The sequence below is a fragment of the Lissotriton helveticus genome, chromosome 2_1 (assembly GCF_964261635.1).
Source record: "Lissotriton helveticus chromosome 2_1, aLisHel1.1, whole genome shotgun sequence".
In the NCBI taxonomy this organism is placed as follows: domain Eukaryota; kingdom Metazoa; phylum Chordata; class Amphibia; order Caudata; family Salamandridae; genus Lissotriton; species Lissotriton helveticus.
The window spans coordinates 898,653,449-898,676,497 of NC_136059.1; positions in this window are offsets into that span (position 1 = coordinate 898,653,449).

Genomic DNA, 23,049 nt, shown 5'->3' on the forward strand with positions numbered 1-23,049 from the left:
ACACTCACACCCAGTCAAAAGATCTGGGTTGAATCCATCACCGTTCTTTAGCCCACTCTGCCACCCCAGTTCAGACATGGCTATATGCAAATGAGTCTGACCCTGTGCCTCATGGGAACAGTCCAGCCCGAACTGCCAAGCCATGCCTTCCCTGGACCGGAAACAAGCTTCCGAGGACCGGTTTCTGGCATTACAGCCGTCTTCAACCCGGCTAGCTTGAATCCAGTGGCAAAGTGAGCAAGGGACTCACGTCTGAGCATACCCTGCCACACTTATGGCGGCCAAAAGCGGTACAAAAGGGGGTGGTGATGGACGGAGCATCTGAACCAATCAAACACTCACACCCAGTCAAAAGATCTGGGTTGAATCCATCACCGTTCTTTAGCCCACTCTGCCACCCCAGTTCAGACATGGCTATATGCAAATCAGTCTGAACCTGTGCCTCATGGGAACAGTCCAGCCCGAACTGCCAAACCATGCCTTCCCTGGACCGGAAACAAGCTTCCGAGGACCGGTTTCTGGCATTACAGCCGTCTTCAGCCCGGCTAGCTTGAATCCAGTGGCAAAGTGAGCAAGGGACTCACGTCTGAGCATACCCTGCCACACTTATGGCGGCCAAAAGCGGTACAGTTCCCTGGGATCAAGGTTTTTGGTGTCTCTAACCCAGCATTTAGGAATCACCAGTTGCGGTGCCCTTGCCTTGTGGGAGCCAGGTAGTAGGAAAGTGGTAGCGTGGTGGTCAGACCAGTCACAAGAGTCTATAGTGCTAAGCTTGACTGTTCATTCCTTAGCGATGATCCAGTCTAGAGTGGTGCCTTTCGAGTGTGTAGGGAGTGAGCAAACTTGGGTTAGGGCTTGTTCGGCCAGGAAATCTTTGATGCCGTTGACATGAGGATTCTTGGGGTCGTTCCAGGGCAGGTTGAAATCACCAAGGAAAATGTCTTTGGAGTTGGAGGAAACCGTGGCTGTGATGATTTCCATGAGGTGGTGCCTGGGGGGTGGTATATGACCACTCGTGTGCTGCATTCTTCTTCTTCTTCTGTTTTCTTCTTCTTGTAGATTTTCTAACCTCCCTGTTGCTGTGTTTGCTATTCAAACCTGCTTCTGTCTGTACTGTTGATTGATCAGTCTCTTCTTCAACTATTACCAATCTGCAACTTTCTTTTGGAACTCTCTTCATCCCTCTCATGCAGACCATCTTGGAGCCAATTTAGGGCCGGAATTAGATCTTGGCGGATCTGGTCCTGAAGTCACTTTTACGACAGTTTTACCACCAGCTCTATTTAGATGTTATCATGTCCATGGATGAAAGACCACCCGAGTGCTGCTGATTCTGCCAGAAATTTTCACCCGCAGTGACAGTGTCATAGGCAGAAGCGGCTGTCAGCAGGAGTCTAGCTAACATTACAGCTGGGGCAATCATGATGTGCCTTTCTGTCGAGGAAAGTGTGGCAGGGATACCGCCTACTTTGAGAAAATGGTCAAAACTTACCTTTTTTTCAGTTTCCCACTTCTGTTTCCATCTTGAACCCCATTATCTGGGTCCTCCCTCTGCTGCTTCTACATGACCACGACGCTCATAAACTCCGTTGTCGCCAAGATCTAAGGTAAGCTTCTTTTACAGTTGTCTTACTATGAATAGTATGTTGACAATTGCTTTCATTTTGTCTTTTGTTTTCATTGCTCTCCCATGCATTTTTTTGTGTAATACATTAGCTTACATTTTACAACTTATCAAGGAAAAAGTGAACACACTTGTATTGACACTTTAAATAAATGTATGTTGTTGTGGTAGTTGTGGGTGTTGTGCTTGTGGTGCCTGTGCATTAAATAGTGTGTGTGTGCTGTTTGTGTGCTATCCAATATGTAAGAAAAGGGGCATAACACATTATCCACATATATTTTACAACCAAACACAACATATATCTGTATTGACACATAGCTCAGTAGACTTACCAGACTCCACTCCACCAGGGACTCACTCTGTCAGCAAACTACCACAAGGACAACACCAGCAAAATGATGACATTTAAATAGGCTCAGCGCAAATCCGCCAACCTGATTAAGGTGGATTACTTTTAGCAAGCAGAGAAGTCCGCAACCTCAACGACAGTGTGCCGCTTACACAATGGGAAACAGTCTATTTATGCAGATGGTGGTTCAACCAACACACATCTAAATACGGCGGGTGGAATACCATCAGGTTGGTGGAGTACTTGGACACTCTGCTGCGGAGAGATGATGGGAGTCCCAACAAGATCTAAATTAGGCCCTTAGTTTTGGACCCACTTATGACAACAGCTGCATTTTCATCTTCACTTTTCACTTCATCTCTGCAAACTTTAATGCTTCTGGTCAATAATTAAACAGAAATTTCCAATCAATCTTCAATGTGGTACATACAATCTTCATCGACTCACTTTTGAAGTGAGTCTCTCTATCTGACTCTGTGGAAGTTGGCTGACCAATTCTAGGGATCAAGTACCTCAAAGGGGCTTGCTATGGTCACACTCCTTCTAGCTAGATATGTTTCTACTCATCTAGACATAAGACATACAATCACCAGAATATAATACAATCCATGACTCTTTGGAATTTCTATAAAGTCTACCTGCAGCCCAGTAAATAGACCCTCAGACTTACCTATGTGACTTAGCATCATTACAGTTCTCTTACCCACATTCTGCTGTAGACAAGTAATACAACGCTGACAAATGTCTTCTGCTGTAGCTCACAAATAAAGAATAAACAAACACTTTTAAAGGTGTGAGGCATGCATTCACACCCAACGTGTGATGGACTGTGCATGTCTCACTATTCAGTATAAAATACAGTCTAGTAACATCAGGTTGTCATCAGGGGATTTCCACAGATCATTCACATCTTTTACACAGCCTGCTGAAACCCATCTATTCTTTTCATCATCTGGCACACCATTTTTCAAAGCTTTTAATTCTTCTAAAGTCTGTACAGTTGTAGCCAAGAAGCAATTAACACTCTCCTTTTCCAAGTTACATTGTTTATCTGCCTTAAATGTATTGGACACAATATTTTTCAACTTTGGCAACATAACGGTGCCCAAAAGTAAACATGTCATCTCCTCTCCTATGTGTTGCACATTTCATAACCACACGTTTCTTTGGTAACTGTAACGTACAACAAATCTTGAATTCTTGGGCCATTCCTAATTGGATTGGCAAGAGGATATCAAGAAATCCCTTTATGAACAATACTGGCCAAAATTGTGAACCGCTCCAAAACTATATTGACTATCTGTATAGGTTGTTGTAATACTCGATCCTTTAGCAACACAGCATGCTCTTGTAATGGCTATCAAGTTAGTCAATTGTGCAGAGATTACATTACATTAGTACAAAGTTGCAACAATGTATGCAATTGTGCAAACTACATATGCTGCTCTCAGAACTCCTTGATGGTCTCTCAAACAAGAACCATCTACAAATTATATTGAATTAGACAATTCAAGTGGAACATATTTAATGTCTAGTCTTGACTTTGGTAGATAGTTCTGTAACATCAATGCTTTCATGGTCGCAATCACTCTCTTCTCATAAATATCTTTCCCATCAAGCACTGGCAAGAGTGTTGGGTGTGGTTCAAAGTATTACAACACCAGACTGTAATATTGTTATGTTATGTTATGTTAGGTTGTCTTGTAAAGCGCATGGCTTTCCCAGCAATGGGGCGTCCCAGCGCTGTAGACCACTGGGGAACCCATCCTGGCTTTCCCTGTGAGATGATCCCTGCTGGGTATCTCCAAGGTGAAACCAGGCATCCCCGGTGTATGTGGGGGGCCGTTGTGGAGATGAGGCAAGCTAATGCCCAGAGTTGCCGAGTGTGATCCCTGGTTAGAGTAGGCACCGAAGCGAGAATTATCGAGTCCGCTGACCCTGGTCCACAACCCTGCCGTGTCGGGAATTGAACTCTGGGCCCGGGCCGTCCTCTGCTTCCAGGTCTGCCGCCTCTAACCAGTGAGCCACACCACTCCACTAATTCTTAGCCGCAACAATGTTCTGTTCATACTTAATCAAATGACTACTCATGAAATGCTGCGTTCATCAGCAAAATCTCAACTGAATGAGAGGCTAACACAATCCGAGTTTGACCCTTCACTTTGTTGAATGGCAAGGCAGGTCACTGCGATATTACTCATGATGCCCAGATATGCAGCAGCTACAGGGTCTAATGTAGCTGAAAGTAAGCCACTGGTTACTTTACTCCTTAGTGTTGCTGAGTGAGTACTGAAAATGAACTGAACACCTTCTCTCTCATGGCAGACTATATAAAAATCTTTCTTTTAATTAGGCATTCCAAGAGTGGGTGGAGTACAGAAACTATGTCTGAGTTCTAGGAAGTCCTTCATATATTCTTTTTCCCAGTGCACCGGATCACTTACATTACTGTAGATAAGCCTCTGTAAACATTTTGCAATCAGGGAAACATTTGGAATCCACTGATGACAATAGCCAAACATTACTGAAAACATCCTTGCTTCTTTTTGGGTAATAGGTGGGTTTTCAGAATCACATGGATGCACTCTGTGAACATCTTTCCCACGCCTTTCCCACTCCTTTCTCAATTTTATGACCCAACTAAACAACTTCTTTCGAACAGTTTTGCAACTTTGTTGGGGACAGTTTATGGCCATGGTCTGCAACATGGTTTAACAATGCGATTGTGTCAAGCTTGTGATCTTCTCTTGTTTTGGATACGATCCTCAGGTCATCAATATATTACACCTGTAGTGAGTTACATGGAAGCTGAAAACTCTTTACAGCTTTCTTCCAGATCTGGGAGAAGATCAATGGACTCTCTGTGTACTCTTGTAGCATTCAACACCAGGCCATTACTCACACAGAGAGATAGTGATTATCCTCATGAAGAAGAACAGAGAAGAACTCTTCTTACAAATCAATTTCGGTAAACTACTGCGCATCAGCAGGGATCTGGAACAAAACAACAATTTGGTACCACAGCACAGCATGGGACAACATTATTATTAGTTTTGTGATAAAATGCTACCTTCAGTTTGGATGGATCATAAGGCTATTTTATTTAAAATGGATACCCCCAAACCAAGCCAAACCCCCAATGGTGTGTAATAATCAGGCTTGGAAGAAAATTGACTTCTCTATATTAGATAACCTATTTAAAAAAACTAACACTCAACTAATGATGACATGGAACAAGCCTCAGCCACATATGATTAATGATTTATCAAGGCTGTATCCCAGCCCCTCCCCCCCTCAAAAGTAGAATAAATTATTGGAAAACGCCTTTTGTACTATGACTTTCAAAAGACCTTAGGGAATTACAGAAATGCAGACACCAGGAACAGATATGGAGAATACAATAGAGTCTAGAGGAAACAATACAAATTTAATAAAGGAATAGAAAACGCTGTTTAAAGTATACAAAATAAGATTCTATACAGGCAAAACAAAAGCAGCTAGCAACTCCTCTATGGAGCTATTTAGAATTGTTAGAGCCCTTTCAACTTTTAGAGAAAGAAACAAGGTCACACCCAGCCAAGAATTCTGTGTCCAAGTAGCCAATTTCTTTTACTGTAAAATTAATACCATTTTTGACTCCAGTTATTACCTGGGACAACATGATCCCAGGTAATACCTGCTCTGTTTCCTCTCCAGTCCTATCCTCGTTCTCCGAGTAGAGCAAAATGCTTCTCTTTAAAAAACTATTAAGGCTGGATCCCCTACAGATCCCTGTCCTCCGGAGGTACTCCTTCCTGTCTCAGATGCAATCGCATCCCACCATACCACAATCATAAATAAGATATTTGAAACGGGATATTGCCCCAACAGCATTGAAAAAAGCCTCTATCCTGCCTTTGATTAGGAAACCGTCTCTTGACTTCTCCGATGTGAAAAACTATAGGACTATCTCTTGCCTACCACTGCCAGCAAAAATGTTGGAGAAAGCTATGAACAAATAGGTTATTTCCTTTCTTGACTTCAGAAACTGTTCTGACTCCACGCTACATGGTTTTGGGCCAAGACATAGTACAGCATCTGCCTTCCTGGCAAGATTCTGTACATCTCTCATTAATCAATAATATTGAATAAAATAGGCATAAAAGGAAAAGTTATTAATTTGATCAATATCCTTTCTCCACAAAAGAGAGCACGTAGGTACCGTGGAACTCCTTTCAAGCTTCCGTGTGGGGTCCCACAAGGGTCCTCTTTAAGTCCAACCCTCTTTAATGCTTGCATTACCCCTCTTGTTCAGTTGATCGAATCATATGAATTATCCCTCTGCCCAAATGCCATGTAGCTGTGCAGTCCAACACATGCATGAACAGTATCGCTCAGTAGATACAACTGAACTTTCTAAAGCTTAACTTCGATCAAACTGGGGTGCTGCTATTTGGTAACAGCATCAGCTTCTGGAACTCTACCTGGTGTATTACCAACTCGAGTATAGAAGGCAAGAAATCTGAGTGCCATCTTTGACAACAGATTAACTGTCATGGAACATTCAAATCAGGTGTCCTCTTTCTACTTTGTTTTTATCACAGGAGCATAGGAAAGCAGTGATCGTAGCCCTTGCAATTTCATAAATTCACTATTGCAATGCTCTATTTGTAGGCTCTCAAGTATGTCTTCGCCAACTTCATAAGGAAACTTCATTGGCATCCCATTCAGGCACACAATCAGGTTTGGTTTTTTCAAAGTGCTTTGTTGGTTTCACAAGTTCGGATATTTGTATAGCGCACTACTCACCCATAGGGTCTCAAGGCGCTCGGGGAAGGGGTTTATTATTTGTCGAATAGCCAGGTTTTAAGTTCTTTTCTGAAGGAGATGTGGTTTTGAGTAAGGCGGAGGTGGGTGGGGAGTGAGTTCCAGGTCTTGGCAGCTAGGAAGGAGAAGGATCTGCCACCCATGGTGGATTTTCGGATGCGCGGGACTGCGGCGAGGGCTTGATTTGACGATCTTAGTTGGCGGGTGGGTGTGTAGAATGACAGCCGAGTGTTGAGGCATTCGGGTCCTAGATTGTAGAGTGCCTTGTGTGCGTGGGTGAGAAGACGGAACGTAACTCTCTTGTTGACGGGAAGCCAGTGGAGGTCTTTTAGGTGTCCGGTGATGTGATCTTGGCGTGGGATGTCCAATATGAGTCTCGCTGATGCGTTTTGGATGCGTTGTAGTTTTTTCTGTAGTTTTGCTGTGATTCCGGCGTATAGTGTGTTACCATAATCCAGTCGACTCGTGACCAGTGCGTGGGTGACAGTCTTTCTAGTTTCGAGGGGGATCCAGCGGAAGATCTTTTTGAGAATGCAAAGTACGTTGAAGCAGGAGGATGAGACTGCGTTGACTTGTTTGGACATCGAGAGAGAGGAGTCTAGGATGAAGCCAAGGTTACGTGCGTGGTCTGTGGGTGTGGGTGCTGTGCCCAGGGTGGAAGGCCACCAGGAGTTGTCCCAGGCAGAGGGGGAGGATCCTAGAATGAGCACCTCCGTTTTGTCTGAGTTGAGTTTTAGGCGGCTATGTTTCATCCATTCGGCTACTTCTTTCATGCCTTCGTGAAGATTGGTTTTGGCGGTGTTAGGGTCTTTGGTGAGGGAAAGGATTAACTGGGTGTCGTCGGCGTAAGAGATGATGTTGAGGTTGTGTTGGCGCGCGATGGATGCGAGTGGGCTCATGTAAACGTTGAAGAGGGTGGGACCGAGTGATGATCCTTGTGGTACTCCACAGATGACTTCAGTGGCCTCTGAGTTGAATGGGGGAAGTCGGACTCTTTGAGTTCTCCCGGTGAGGAATGAGATGATCCAGCTCAAGGCTTTTCCTTGTATGCCGATGTTGCTGAGGCGTTGTATAAGGGTGCTGTGGCAGACTGTGTCGAAAGCGGCGGAGAGGTCGAGTAGAATGAGGGCTGCTGTTTCTCCGTTATCCAGTAGTGTTCGGATGTCGTCTGTCGCTGCAATGAGGGCGGTTTCGGTGCTGTGTTTGGCTCGAAATCCGGATTGAGAGGGATCGAGGGAGTTGTTGGATTCAAGGAAGGCGGCGAGCTGGCTGTTGACGGCTTTCTCAATAACTTTGGCGGGGAAAGGGAGGAGGGATATGGGTCGGTAGTTTTTAAGTTCAGAGGGGTCTGCTGTGGGTTTTTTCAAGAGGGCGCTGAGTTCGGCGTGTTTCCAGCTTTCTGGGAAGGTGGCAGAGTTGAACGAGCAGTTGATGACATCACGGAGACGGGGTGCGATGATGGAGTCAGCTTTGTTGAAGATGTGGTGGGGGCAGGGGTCGGTTGGTGAGCCAGAGTGGATTGAGTTCATTAGGCGGATGGTGTCTTCAGTAGTGATTGGGTTCCAGGCGCTGAGGTTGTTAGATGGCGGTGTGGGATCTGGGGTGGGTGGGGAGGGTTGATCGCTGGGAGTGTTCTTGAAGCTGTTGTGAATGTCTGCAATTTTGTTGTAGAAGAAGGAGGATAATGCATCGCAGAGGTCTTGGGAGGGAGTGATGTCGTTAGATGCTGCGATGGGGTTGGTGAATTCCTTGACGATGTTGAAAAGTTCCTTGCTATTGTGGGTGTTGTTGTCTAGACGATCCTTGAATGTTGATTTCCTGGCGGATCGAATCAGTTGGTGGTGCTTGCGGGTGGCTGCCTTGAGGGTGGCCATGTTGTCGGTGGTTGGGTTTTTTCTCCATGTTTTCTCCAGGGTGCGGCATAGCTTCTTGGATTTTTTAAGGTCATCATTGAACCAGGGAGCCTTTTTGCTGGCTGATTTGATCTGGTGCTTTTTCAGGGGTGCTAATTCGTCAGCACTGTGGGTGATCCATTGCTTGAGATTGGTGGCCGCTTGATTTGGGTCCAATGAGGGGGTGGGAGGGTTTTGGTTGAGTGATGTGAGGAGTTGGTCAGAGGTGATTTTGTTCCAGTTTCTCCGAGGAATATGTTGTGGGTGGTTGTGGGTCAAGGTGGTTTTGTAGCTGAAGAGAACACAACTGTGGTCCGTCCAATGGAGAGCTGTGGTGCGATCGAAGGAAATGTGCTTGCTGGAGGTGAAGATGGGGTCGAGCGTGTGTCCGGCTAAATGGGTGGGGGTGTTAACAAGTTGTTTGAGTCCGAGATTGGCCAGGTTGTCCAGAAGGGTGGAGGTGTTGCTGTCGTGTTTGTTTTCAAGGTGGTAGTTGAGGTCTCCTAAGAGAATGTAGTTCTCGGTGGCGAGGGCATGTGGGCTGACGAAGTCAGTGATGTCATCGCTGAATTGAGTGCGGGTTCCTGGAGGCCTGTAGATGAGGGTACCTCTAAGAGTGGTCCTAGGGTCGGTGTGGATCTGGAAGTGGAGATGTTCGGCGGTTGCAAGATTATCGTTGGAGCTTGTCGTTATTTTGATGGTGTTCCTATGGATGATGGCGATGCCTCCTCCAGTTTGATTGGTACGGTCTTTTCGGATAATCTTGTAAGCGTTCGGTATGGCTATGGCGATGTCGGGCGCTGATGATGTGCTCATCCATGTTTCCGTAAGGAAGGCGACGTCCGGTGACGCAGTGTCGAGTAGGTCCCAGAGTTCGGTTGCGTGTCTGTGGACCGAGCGGGTGTTCAGCAGGAAGCACTTCAGGTGGTTAGAGTCGGAGCTGTGTGTGGAGGAAGTTGATTTGGTGAGGGTCCTGAAGCAGTTGAACTTGCAGGAGAGGCAGGCGAATGGGCCGTGGGTATGTCCTGGGGTGGCCTCGCAGCAATGTGGTGTGCGTCCGGGGTTGAGGGCGAGGAGAGTTGCGGCATCATATGTGACTCTAGCGGGTTGGGTGTAGCGGAGGTCAGGGGGTCTGGCGCTAGGCGCGGTCCAGGTGCGGACGGGCGTAGACGGGCTTACCTTTGGCGCACCTTTGGCGCGCATCCGCTGCGCGTGGACGCTGCGCGCCATTTGTTCTGTCATATGTAGATGTAGGGTGGGGCGGAGGGAGGGAGGGTCAGCTGGGAGGCGGGAGCGGGGTGGAACTGCAGGCTGGGACAGCCCAACAACAAACAAGATGGCAGCAAAATCGAAACCTAAGGCAACGAGGTTGGGGTGGGCAGAGGCGCCGGCACAGATCGGCAGATAACAGCTGATTAATTAAAACGACCAGCAAGTTATGCAGATAGCGTAACGCTGAGGTTAGGCTAAATTAAAATTACAAGTGGACGATTATACAATTCGAGCGCAGGCACAGTTAAATATCGTAACGCTAAGGCTTGGCTGCTAAATAAAGATCACAAGTGAAACAATTTTACAATTTTACAGTTCCAGCGCATGCACGAGCAACGATACCAGCAGGGAGCCTTAGGGAAGCGATGGAACGATGGAGCGTGGGGGAGCGACCGCTGCAGATGGAGGCAGGACGGTCACAGCGCTTATTTGGGAGAAGCGATCCTATACTCTGTCGAGGGAGGGAGGGTCAGCTGGGAGGCGGGAGCGGGGTGGAACTGCAGGCTGGGACGGCCCAACAACAAACAAGATGGCAGCAAAATCGAAACCTAAGGCAACGAGGTTGGGGTGGGCAGAGGCGCCGGCACAGATCGGCAGATAACAGCTGATGAATTAAAACGACCAGCAAGTTATGCAGATAGCGTAACGCTGAGGTTAGGCTAAATTAAAATTACAAGTGGACGATTATACAATTCGAGCGCAGGCACAGTTAAATATCGTAACGCTAAGGCTTGGCTGCTAAATAAAGATCACAAGTGAAACAATTTTACAATTTTACAGTTCCAGCGCATGCACGAGCAACGATACCAGCAGGGAGCCTTAGGGAAGCGATGGAGCGATGGAGCGTGGGGGAGCGACCGCTGCATCAAGATGGTTCCCCTTTCTTGCAGGACATTTTCAAGGGGCACGGTACCCTCCAGTGCCCAATGGTCTAGTACTGCCATTAAAGGACAACGCCCCAGAATAAAAAAATCCCATTGGGGGCGGAAGACGTTTTTCTTACACTGTGGCAAAATGGTGGAATTTACAACCCAACCACCTACGATCTCAATCCAACCGTCTGATATTTAGGAAGGATTTAAATAACTGGCTTTTTTCTTCAACATAATTGCCCTGTTTTCCTCAAAAGTCTGGATTGGCTTTCTTGTTTGACCTTTGACAATGCTATTGTTCTATGAAATGCGCTTTACAAAATCCAGAACATAATATCGTTCCCTCCTCTGCTTCACAAGTAACATTGTACCGAGCAAGATGAGGGAACATTGCATTAGGGTTTCCTTGGTTCTGTACTGACTGCACTTTTTTATTAAATGTATTTCTTTTCCTGTAAAATCCCAAACCTCCTATTTCACTGTATGTGTAAAATCAGGAGGAAAGCCCTATTTTGTGAGAATTTGGAACAGTCCCATTTTTGATTCTTATGATTTTAGCTTAAAATCTAAATTCTCATACTGTGTCTCAATTGTGATACCATCCAGCGTACAAAGAAATGATGTAATTCATCTTGTACAGGTTACAACCCAATTAATTAAGTTGACTCGTTTAACCAATTATGAACTGGTGGCCATTCTCCACAGACCTACTTTTTTGCTGACACCTTATTAGTGATCTGTTTATTGCTAATACCTACAAATTGGCTTAGTTTTCCTTAGAGGGGTAGGTGGAAACCTTCATGGGTCGAACCATGAAGAGGGTAGCCCATGTAACAATAAAGAAATATACTGGATGACTATTCAATACAGCATCTACTTAGCGGTCCCTCTGGTCTTCCTCTAGGGCTGCACCAATGATGCAATCCCCCTCTCCCTCAGGCAGCATCATTCTTCCTGCTTTTGACACTGTCCAGTAGGAACTCTGAGTATCAATGCAATCTGATGGAAATTATTGTTCGTCACTCAAGGATCTTTTGAAAACCAGGATTGCATTGAACATTTTGCACATTATTCTTCATAATATAGATTGGGGCGACAGCAAGTTTCCACTGAACTGCCTTTAATTCTGCATGCTCTGCAGACAGGGAGGAAGGTTGGAGCTGCTGACTGACCTATCCTATTACAGGACATCTGATTCATGATTCTCTGCATTGAGGAATCATTTGCAACTCGTTTTGCACTCTACCTGGATTAGATTCATACTCTTGCATCCAGTGACCACTTTTTTGCAAAAATGGCAAAATGCAGTCTTTTCCAACATAATAATACTTGGATTAGGTACATTCGAATCATTGACAAAGCATTTATTCACAGACTTGGGGATAGATTTGCGCTGATCGGAGATTTATCATAGTGTGATTGATGTTTTTTGTGCATTTTCCCTTAGTTTGCTATGAGTTTGATTTCCTCCCCGTACTCCTGCAGGAAGATAACGTTTCTTTTTTATGAATTTGCAGTTATTTTGAAATTGAATTGTGATTGCTTACTTATTTGTTATTGTTTAGCCTAACTTGATAAAAAATGAGTGCCACTTTGAAAAAGTCTGCAGTTCCTGCAGTTCATGAGGGAGATAAAGTACCTCCTGAAGGTTCCCCGTCTCATTATATGCTGATAAATTTGGGTCTTCATACTTATGTATGGTTATGTGAACAGCACAAGATTACTGCTGATGATAAACGATTAGGTTAAAAAAGTAGCAAGTAATTTGACAGATGTTAAAAGGTGAATGAAAAAGAAAACATGGAGAATGGAGATACAACATGGTAGAATAGGGTGTGTTTCCTTCAATTGTTAATGAGTAGGAGAAACAGTAAGGGGCAGGGTCAAGCAAGGTTTAGGGAGAGGTTTAGCAACAGACAGGCACCCACCCACAAAAGAGTAAGGCCCTTCCTGTTCACAGACTACCCTTCAATAGTGCCTGAAGCCAAAAATTAAACAAAACATTTGTAAATGTACTCCAGCTCAGTGATGGAGTACGTAAGTAAGTTCAGCACCACTGGTACTGCAACACCCTCCCATAAAGAATAATGGAGCTAGGGACTCAAAACCCTGCAGGAAATAATGATAACATAAATTACATTATTTAAGCTGCTTAATATAATATTTTAATAAATTAAATACATAATGCAAACATTCAATTGTTTTACCTTAGGTGGATTTTTATAAATGAACTTCAGAAAAAACATCTTATTTTAATTTAATCTCTTCAAAATTATTACATTTTGAATAGAAAATAAAGTTAATAATGCTGTAATATTTTATTATTATATTATACATTTAAAATGAACATACAGAATTAACATCATTATTTAACAAGACAATATTTGAGCTATTTTCTTTCAAAGTTGAACAATATTTGGAACTTTTCTCTATCGTTCACCATTTGGAGGTCTCGCACCAAGTGCTGCGGTCTCTGGCAAGTGTGCAGAGTGTCAAATTTACTGTTGTATATTCCCTATTTCAGATCACTTTTGAGTAGCTTTACACAAATAGTGAATAGACAAAAGTACTAACGTTACTCAAAAGTTTAGGAGTACATTTACTTGGATTTAATCTACACATATATATTTGCCTTTGTCATTAGGCCTCAGACTTTTCACCTTTCTTTTCCAAACATTCTTCGCCATCAATGCCAAGTAGCTCCAATAAACTAAAAAAGTAGCTATCTCTCTCCTTCATCTTTATATAACCGAGACGTCTGTGTTCTAGGGCCATATGTATCAACATTCCCTTTTGCGATTTCTAAATAGCGATTAAGGAATAATTTCCCATTCATTTCTATGGGCCAGGAGGCCCATAGGAATGAAGGGGAAATTTGCGATTCGCAATTTGCTGATCGCAATTTGAGAATATTTTCAAGGGTGCAGGGGTGTCCAAAGGACACCCTGTTGCACCCCAGAAATCTGCATGGTTGCACATGTAGTGCACATACATGCCCAAGGGGCATGTATGTGCGTCACATGGCACTTTGAAACAGGAAAAAATATGCATTTAGAAAGGAAATCGCAACCTACAACCAACTAGATGTTGGTGGTAATTTGCGATTCCTTAAGGCCAATTTGTGATTTTTTTTGGTTTCTTACATTGCATGTAAGGAATCGCAAAATTTGCGATTCTTTAAATGCAACCGCAAGATAAGGAATCGCAAAACTTGCGATTCCTTATCTTTCAAGCAGATTTCCTTGCTACATACCATTAGTCCAAATTGCATTCGCAAACGCCGAATTTCTGCGAATTTCGGCGTTTGCGAAGTCATTTGGCTTGATACATATGGCCCCTAATCTTTAAATAATAAACAGTGTGAGCACACTCTGTTTGTAGTCCCAGCCCTTACCTGTTCTATTAGATTCCGTAAACAGGCTACTACTAGAGTAGTAACTCACTTATATCATCCATTCAAAAATTAAAAATATGCTCTATATTCTTTATCGGATGACATGGGTTCCTCTTATACCTAGCCCACAGGGCAGAATTTATTCATCCCTTCTATTCATTATAAAGCTATACACATTTTACTACAATATATAGCACTGCCATAATGGAGAATTTAGCCAGTTGTTCAAACTTAATCCTATCCTTAATAAAATTTTAATCAATTACTAATTGCCTTAATTTAATTTAAATAATTCACAAAAAGAATGCATTTGAATGTGAGCAGTTATATGGCGATACTTTTCTCTCAATTTATGTTCCTCTTTAATATTCAAGCCTGTTTCATATGCTTGGAATTTAAACAGATAGAATTAGTGCTAGAGCGACAGGTTTTGCTCAAAAGCTGACGACTGGCACTATCGAGCATTGGGTTGCTGCATACAAAGGCTGCATAGTCTTGATTCCATCTCATGGCTCTTTATTCCACCACCAGACATTCCCTGCCCATTTAGCTCAATCCTTCAGGTTCTGTTTCATCCCTGCTTGACTATTGTCACAGTTTTCCCATCTTTCTCTTACTCCTCCTTTCTTCCTTTTGTGTTTTTCTATCTCTTGCTCTAGATAAAAGTCTGATAAGGAAAATTAAACACACAAGGGATACTGTAGGTCTATAATGGGCTCAATATTGTGTGCCAATTCCAAAATGAAGCATGTATGAACAAGTGTCTGATCAGTGAAGAAAGAATAAAGTATGAGAGCAAAACAGAGAATACTCCCATCAGCCCACCGGTTGGCGGAAAATCGTCATCTGGGTTTTTTTGTACATAAACTGGTATCTGTTAGGTCTCTCACCTGATGATATTGTGAGAAGACCTACAAACAGATCCTCCAGTGACCAAGAAAATGTATGGATAACATGGCTAGATGGGAGGGGTTGCAGTGAAACAAACAGTGAAAAGAAAGTGAAATAAAATTACCTTTAATTCTCTGTTTTGTTCTCATACTTTATTCTTTCTTCACTGATATGTACAATATTGAGCCCATTATAGACCTACAGTATCCCTTGTGTGTTTGTTACAGTTGGATTGGGGGATAGGATACTTAGTAGGTCTGTAAATTTGTTTCCCCTATAGACCCTCCTACACAGTTGTTTTTTGTTAAGGAAAATTAAACGCCTATCTACAAAAATCAGTACCAGTGCGCCCCACCAGTGGCATATCCCTGTGGTGCGGCAGGCCTCCAAGCTCCAAGGGCCCCCCTGGCTCTGTGCATGGGCAGGCCTGAGTGCCTGGGGCCACATCCATGTACTTTGTGGGTGGACCCCCCCAAGTTTTGCTATGCCACTGTGCCCCATTTACAACCACTTGCTCAAATTAAGCACTAGATATTTTTCAACATGAACTATCTCACTTCCTTTTCTGAGTGACAAAGCTCTCTCTAATGTTGTACCAATTCTGCATTTTCTCCTTTAGTACGAATTGCCAATCTATGTTCATTCAGGCATAATCTAACTTTCTGTCATGCATTAACAAATTGACAACATTCCTTGTTTGGAAATTGACCATACAATTACTATGATGTTTTATTCCCTTGTACAGATCTTTCTCATCACTGAAAATCATGTTCCACATATTACAGGTTTCATGCAAAAAGTTCCAGATTACAGGGGAACCACATCAAAGTTTCCCTTGTAAGTCTTCACCTTTTTTTGCCTATATGTATATAATAACCTGTTCTAATATATTCTTCTTTCTTCATTGTGCAAAAAATGTTTTAGTGGTATTTCCATTTCAGCATTAAGGATTGACTAGTTCCTATTTATCAAAGTTGTACATTTGTTGCTTACAATTGAGAAGAGAATGTTGTAACAAACACTAATATATCTGAACTTTTCTTCCTCTATTATAGAACCTAGCTATTTTAAGAGTGTGAGGAAACATTTTTCATGGATATCCTCTTTTTATCAATGGGTTCTTAGTGTTTCAGTATTTTTCAAGTAGTTTGTAACCCTGTTGCAATTTTGCCCTAGCCTAGAGATTGTCCAAAAGGTATATTTTCTTTCTGACATTTCAGATACATTTCATAAGGCAACAAAAAGTTGCAATCTTATAGCTAAATAGAAAAATATTTACCTCCAATATTCCTCCTCAAGCTTTTATTTAGCTGTCTAGGAAATATACTGATGCATGACTACCCCGTGCCTTAAATCTTGAATTTTGATTGCCCCAGTACCTCCATAATAACTATTGATGAGCATAAAAAAGATACATTTTTTGAATTTGCAAGTTGGGCATGCACTCTATACAGAATTTTAGTAAGCATGCCCAGCTTGCCCAAACTCACTGATTGCATTTTCAGGGAGGTGGTGGTAATTAATTAAATAAAAAAAACAGAATCTTTGTGTCCCAAGTCTCTGTCCTTATTTCACCTCTTTATCTCTTGTGCTGTCTTTCGTCCAATCTCTACTCCTCTATGTACCTACTGCTCTCTCTACTCATCTATATCTACTTCAACTCTCCATCTCTCAATACAGCTATCGCTACCACACTTCTCTCTACCACTCTGTGTCTCAATCTACTTCTCTACCAACTCTATCTTAACCCTCTTTAACTCATGTCTCTCTATGCACCTCACTGCTCTGTTTCATCTCGCTTTTATGATTGATTGATAACAAAGTTTATTTAGACAATAGTCTATAAACCATACATAGAACAATGGATCGCACATAGTGATAAAATATTTAAAACCACAATTCATTTTACACATTTAAACACTTATAAAACCATAAGCGTGAAATATTTAAAACCACGATTCATTTTACACATTTACAACACTTATAAAAACCATTAGCATAAAATTGGGATACTCTATAATTTTTAAACTCTCCCATTCTCCTTTGTTGCCTCCATTACATATTCTCTTGTCGCTTTCAGAGATTTCCCCAACGCAATTGTAATATCCAGAAATGACATTTCTGTAAGGAGGTCGATAGCATCAGTACATGAGGTCACCTCATATTTTAAAAAAATTGGATGTAAAAAAGTTTTCTGAATTGCTAAAATACAAGTACAATCAAACAGTATATGTAAAATATCATTTCTTACTCCTAGACCACATTTACAAGTACCGTCCGGATGGATCAGGGCCACTCTTAATTTTCTTTCAATCTTCCATGGATTTAGGCCCACCCGAACCTTCAAGATTTCATGTCATAGCCATCTACTAGGCAGTAGATCCAGGTATGGGAACCGGATCTCCTTTTCCCATTCATTTTTTACCCAATTCACCGATTTCTTTTAGCCTCAGATAGTCCATGTCTTTTGATCTAGAGTATTCAAGCCCTTGGTCTCTAAGCATTTTTTTAGTGCAGACTATATTCAACAGTGGTGGGGAGAGGCTCAATTTCAAGTGCGCGGCTACCGTCTGGAGGGTTTTCTTCACGTCTCGCGCCCAGCGTATTCTATTCTATTCTATGTATTTCTCCGTCCTCAAAATCAGCTCTCCCTCTCAAGCACTTCTCTCTTTGCCTTACCTCTGTCCCTCCATCTCTCTATACCTTACCTCATTCTACTTCACCACTTTCTACCTAACCTCTCCCTATCTCATTTCTCTCTCTTGCATCTTTAACCCCTCTTTCTACCCCACCTCTCTCTCTGTCTCCCTACTTAATCTATCAATTCATTTCAACATTAGTTTGCTGAGATGGGTGGATGAGTCTAGGATTCATGCCACAGTGGTCAAGACCCATTATTTAGAGTGGCATACACCTCACAAATGGCTAAACCCAAAAGCCATTGGAAGTAGGACAGTCGCAGTTGTGGGTGGAGGTCTGTGCCTGTTAATTAAACGCTGTACATGGAATAATAGTTTCCAATTCATATTCATATATGCTTGGTTTGGCAAAATATGTCCTTTTTTTTAGGTCAAATTGTGAAATCAAATGAAGAGACAGCCAACACGTGCTTCCACAAACTGGAACCCCTGCCTTGAGAAAGCCCACGGCCATTGGCCATCTGGCAAAACACGTGTCGCATTGAAAAGTGTCGCATTGCTGCGGATAAACAGCTATGCAACACTTTTCATAGCACCATCCTTGCATCTACATGGATGTGCCATACTTACTATATGGCGTTCATTTCACAAGGAAAATGTATGTGCATTGCTGGAGTGTGTCTGAAAACAGGCCCAACTCCAGCAATGTGTAATTTCACATGGTGCAAGCCCCATGCGAAAGGCACTGCATCAACCCTTACACCTGCTTCAAGCAGGCATAAGGATTTAATGCACTGACACCGTAGAAGTGTTGCAGTGAAATCTCATAGATCACTTCTACGTGTCTTTCCTGCATCGGAACACCGCTCCTGCATACATTACACCTGTTGCAGGTATAATGTAACACAGGGATTTACAAAGTGACGCATTCGCCTAGATGTGTCACTTTGTAAATATAGCTCAGTGTGACACATTTTTTTACTCTGCCGCAGTGTCACAATGGTGGCGTAAAGGGCTCATCAATAAGGCCCTGGGTTTCTGGTTTGCAGTTGTATGCACCCTGTCCAAGCAGGAACCACAATCCTAGTCAGCGTAAGTCAAATATACACCATAAATTAACCTCCCTCAACCTTTGGTATCGTGGCACAGAGCAGTCAGACTTAACTTAGGAGGCAATGTATAAAGTATTTGTGCAACACTTCAAACAGTAACACAGTGAAAATACCACAAAATACCACAAAAGAAATCCACACCAGTTTAGGAAAATAGAAGTCAGTTTTATGAACAAACAAAGATCTAAACAACAAAAATCTAATAAGTATAACCAGAGTTGTGAATTTTATGCAATAAACTGAATTATAGTGCTTAAAACCAAAAGGAGCCAAACAGGGCTATCTGGTCATACTAGACTGAGTCAAATCCAAAAGTCCGGGACTACTGTGATGGAGCGCAAGTCGGATACAGGGGCCAGTCTTGGCCCACTGAAACAGTACCTTGGAAGCGTCAACGTCGAGGACAATGCGGGGAACACAGGAGGCAATGCGTCATCATCAATCCTTACAATGGAGACGAAGCATTGGTTCGAAGGTACACAAAGTGGAGGTTAAGTTAGGAATGGAAGTGATATGTCGAGCAGTAGGCGAAGCAATGTCATTGATCCTCGCAGCTGCAGCAATGAATCATCGTTGATGGAGATGCGCCAGTTCCGGGCGGCACAATGTCATTGAGCGGTCGTCAAAGCAATGCTCTTGATCCTCACAGCCGCCGCGATGCATCAGCGTTGATGGAGATGCGTCAGTTCTGATTGCCATAATGGCTTTGATGCATTCAATCTTGCTAGAGCAGCACTTTATACCCACTTCCAGGGGCCCAGGACTGGGTTGGCACCACTTGGAAGGGCAGGACTTGCAGCAAGCAACTTCCAAGTGCTGTAGCTGTAGCTGATGTCCCTAAGACTTAGAACAGGGGGCAAGCCAGCATACCCTTGTAGTCACTCTGGGTTCCAGTTTTGCGAGTCCAGTCCTTCCCAGTTAAGTCAGGGATAGGATAACAGACAGCAGGGCAGCAAAGCAGAATATTAGTTTTTCCAGAGCGGCAGTCCAGCAGAGTCGCAGTCCTTTAGCAGCACAGCAGTCTTTCCTCTTGGCAGAGCCTACACAGGTCCAGTAGTGTACTAAAGTTGTAGGGTCAGAAGTCTAATTCCTAGATCCAGTGATGCCTTTGAACTGAGGGTGACTTTCAAGAAGGGGTTTGAAGTGCACAGAGGTCCTCCCTCAAAGCTCTGGCTCCAGACTCACTCCAGAGTGGTGTGCAGCCCTTTGTGTGGGGACAGAACACAGCCTATTCAGGTGTAAGTGTCAGCTTCTCCCTTCCATCCTGCCCAGGATGACCCATCGGGATATGGATGGCCATTCAGTCACACCTAAATTCCCTTTGTGTGTGGCTATCTAGAGGGAATGCACAGAATCCAGCTATCACACTCCCCAGACATCTATTAGAGACATGCTGCAGGCACACAGGGTTAAGAGCAGAAAAAAAGCCATCTTTCTAAAAGTAGCATTTTTAAAAGGGTACTGACAAATTCGACTTTACAAGTAAAGATGATTTATAATTATCATTCTGGTGATATGAAAAACGATGGAGTTACTCCTCCTACATCAGGATTTACAGCTTATAAAGTGTAATAAGGCATTCCCAATGTTAACCTATAAGAGGGGTAGGCCTCACAGTAGTGAAAAATTACTTTAGATGTTTTTCACAACCAGGACATGCAAAACCTAAAAGTACATGTGTTTTGCTTACACAGCACCATGAACCAAGGGCTACCCAGGCCCCACCTTGGGGAAAACTTATATGTAATAAAAGGGGAATTTAAGGATTGACAAGGAGTTTTAAATGCCAAGTCAACATGTAAACTGCATACACAGGCTCTGCAGTGGCAGGCATGCAACATACTTAAAGTGCTACTTCTGTGGGTAGCACAATCAGTGCTGGAGGCCCACTAGTAGTATTTAGTTTAAAGGCCATGGGCACATTCAGTGCACTCTACTAGGGGCTTATAAGTAAATTAAATATGCCCATTGTGGCTAAGTCAATCAAAGTCAATCAAACCATGTTTCGGGGAATAAGCACAAGCAGTTTACTATTGGACAGTAATGATAACGTGCACAGAATCCTTAGGCCTAAGGAATTCAGGGTGAGCCCGCACAAAAGGCCATTTCCAAAACAACCCCCGTCAAGCCTGTCCCACTACTGCAGGGGCACTTGTCAGTTCCCCGCCTCCCTGAACTCAGTTGGATCCCTCTGTCTATATTCTCCTGAGCCACAGTACTGACCCATGGAGAACCCTTCTCCTCACCTCTGGACCCCATCTGCACAATTCCAGTAGGGTGACAGTAACACCATGGCCAACAAAGTGATGTGGCCCATTCCTCCCCTTGAGTCTGAATTCTGTCCCCAACCCAAGGAAAACTCTGTCCAAAAGGACAGCAATCAACAGAGGCCACTGACAGCTGTCAATGTCAAGAGCCAGACCCCAGGGCACCCAGGTATCTCTGAACTCTGTGGTCTCTCAGAGTGGAAGGAAATACCCCAGGTGCCTTGCATCCTTTTTCCACTACACCTCCCACCAGTTCAAGGGTGTTATCTTGAAACTGGTCCTTCAACCCAGGGTCTGTACCCTGAGGATAAAGAGGTGATGGGTGAGTCCTCCTTAACCCTGCCCCTCCTCTGGTGTCTCGTACCCTCCTCTTGGGAGTGGTACCTCCAGATAACTGAACAGTCAGTGTACCCTGTGCAGCCACTCCTCTCAGCTCTCCTGACACGGGGCAACTCATTCGCCAGAATGCAGTCTAAGGGCATTTGTTGTCTAACTATGACCCTACTTTGGTTTACATCCCCACCCCACTCTAGGGATACGGACAGTAGGGCCATAGAAAGTCCTGCCCATGGGCTGGAGTCAATAACACACCGGCCCAGTATATTGCTCTGGGAAAACCAGCTCTTCCACAACCATGGTCCAACTAGCCCAAGATTGCTTTCCCCTAAGGCCACATTGAGAGTTCTCACCAAGCAGTGGTTCCTTTGAACTGACAGAGACCCCTTCCATGTGTCCTAACTGGGAACAATCAAAGCAGGTGGGCTGGAAATGGGGTGCTCGGGGCCTCTGCCCACCAGAACCTCCCTCCTTCTCAGAAGGGACAGGGGAAGCCTTTCCTTCCCCCTTAGCCTGAGAGTTCTCTGGGTCTCCATTGACACTTTCCCCACCCTCTGCTTGGGGTAACCTAAAGCTTGCTTGAATCCAGTGGCAAAGTGAGCACGCTCCGTCCATCATCACCTTTGGTTTTTTTTGTTCGCCCTAAGTTGGCAGGGTATGCTCAGACGTGAGTCCCTTGCTCACTTTGCCACTGGAGTCAAGCAAGCCCGGCTGAAGACGGCTGTAATGCCAGAAACCGGTCCTGGGAAGCTTGATTCCGGTCCAGGGAAGACATGGCTTGGCAGTTCGGGCTGGACTGTTCCCATGAGGCACAGGGTCAGACTGATTTGCATATGGCCATGTCTGAACTGGGGTGTCGGAGTGAGCTAAAGAAAGGTGATGGATTAAACCCAGATCAGTTGACTGGGGGTGAGTGTTTGTATTGTCAACGCTCCGTCCATCATCACCTTTGGTTTTTCTTTTTGAGGGCTCATACTGCAGAATTTAGGGCGATTTTGAGCATTTGACCGAGTTTATGAGCATATGACTACACAAAGAGGGGCAATCATTGCCGCTATCGGGTGTAGGAGGAGGCTGTAGGTGCGCAAAAGTAGACTGGTTAATTCGTATTTGTTTGAATTTAAGTTTCTTTTGTAGGACTTCATCCTACGGCTCCTGCTCGCAGCTTGGCTCTCTGCATTGACATAGTGGGGGTTGACACAGTCTGGGTGTGACTGCATCATCAGCGGCATGAATCACCAACATGTGACTGTTTTTGTGCTTGAAAGAGGAATCTTGTCTATTCAAAATGTGCTTGATAAATAGTGAATCATGGGATAAAAATAAATGCGTGTAAAGAAATCCTACGGTAACGTTTCTGTGGATGCACAAGGTGTTCTGCGTTTACAAGTGAAAGGAGCTGTCAAAACAAATTTAAATTGTGTGTAGCTATAAAAATAGTTGCGATTTAATCTTGAATAGTTTTCCACTCTTTTAGTCATCAGTGTATCACCAAGTTATTTGTTTCTTACAAAAACAGCACAGGGTAAATAGGTTTTGCATATATTTCTAAAATATGCATCGCAAGAACCTTTGATTACTTTAAAAATATGTTT